Source organism: Rhinopithecus roxellana, chromosome 1 (genome assembly GCF_007565055.1).
Source record: "Rhinopithecus roxellana isolate Shanxi Qingling chromosome 1, ASM756505v1, whole genome shotgun sequence".
Lineage (NCBI taxonomy): Eukaryota > Metazoa > Chordata > Mammalia > Primates > Cercopithecidae > Rhinopithecus > Rhinopithecus roxellana.
This window is the reverse complement of record NC_044549.1, coordinates 91,930,082-91,931,420: the sequence shown is the minus strand read 5'-3', so window position 1 is coordinate 91,931,420 and position 1,339 is coordinate 91,930,082. Positions and strand designations below refer to the sequence as shown.

Genomic DNA, 1,339 nt, shown 5'->3' with positions numbered 1-1,339 from the left:
CTATGATCATGCCACTCTATTCCAGCCTGGGAAACAGAGCAAGACTCGGTCTTTAAAAAATAAATAAATAAAATAAAAATAAAGATAAATTTAAAAATGAATAAATAAAGCAATTAATAGATACCATGACGACAGAATGTTAGAATTATCTGACAAAACATTTAAAGTAATCATCATAAAAATGCTTCAACATGCAAATGTGAACACACTTGAGACAAATTAAAAAAATAAAGTATCAGCAAAGAAATAGAAAATATAAAGAAGAACCAATGGAAATTTAGAATGGAAATAATAGTTGAAACAAGAACCCAGAGGTGCCCGCCCTGCCTGAGGAGAGAGAGGTCATGGCGTGAAGCTGCAGCTGCTGCCGCTTCTGCAAGGTCTCAGGGCTGGGCTGCAGCCATGTCCTACTGCTGGCAGGATGGGAATGATCAGATCATATTTGTAACCAAAGAAGACCATGAAACTCCAAGCAATGCAGAATCAGTGGCTGATGAACCCAATGATCCATACGAGGAGCATGGATAGATACTGCCAATGGAGACATTAACTGGAACTGCCCATGCCTTGGGCGAATGGCCAGCGGCCCCTGTGGGGAACAGTTCAAGTCAGCCTTTTCCTGCTTCCACTATAGCATGGAGGAGATCAAGGGGTCAGACTGTGTAGACTGGTTCCGGGCCATGCAGGAATGCATGCAGAAATACCCAGACCTCTATCCCCAACAGGATGAGGATGAGGAAGAGGAAGGGGAGAAGCAGCCAGCAGAACAAGCAGAAGAAACAGCTCCCACTGAGGCCACTGCAACCAAAGAAGAGGAGGGGTCAAGTTAATGAAGGCCACAAGGCACTGGGCTCTAGTCCTTTTGGAGTGGACCTTTTGCAAAAGGCCTTGTCGTCACCTTCCAAGAAAGTGTCTTTCCCTCTGGTGTCCTGTGCACTGTAATACACAAAATAACTTATTTTGATGATCAGGGGTCTTGACCTCTTGACATACACACTGCAAAAAAATGGGGGTTGTATGTATGTGTGTCCTACCCAAACCTGTAGCTGCCACTTTTGAATTCTCTTCTCAGATTGCCTTGAATTTTGCCACTTTGAAATCATGTGCTGAATAAGCTCAGCAACTAAAAACCGTTACCCAGGAAGGTTTCTTGTGAGTGAGCTGATTTATTCTGATTCATTATATTCCTTTTAGTAGATTTTGTACCCCTTGGGGAAATAATACAAGTAATAGAAACAAAAACATCTTCTCTTAAAAATGCCGGGGTGGGGCCTCTACTAGCAGAGGCCAGGTGGTCAGATACGATTTCTGCAAACCCATCTTGACCTTGAGTATGTGA

At 43.0% G+C, this 1,339-nt stretch overlaps 1 pseudogene; it reads left to right on the top strand.

The window, feature by feature from the left end:
• The first annotated feature begins 402 nt into the window (after positions 1 to 402).
• LOC104673286 lies at positions 403 to 830 on the top strand (annotated as a pseudogene).
• The last annotated feature ends 509 nt before the right edge of the window (positions 831 to 1,339 follow it).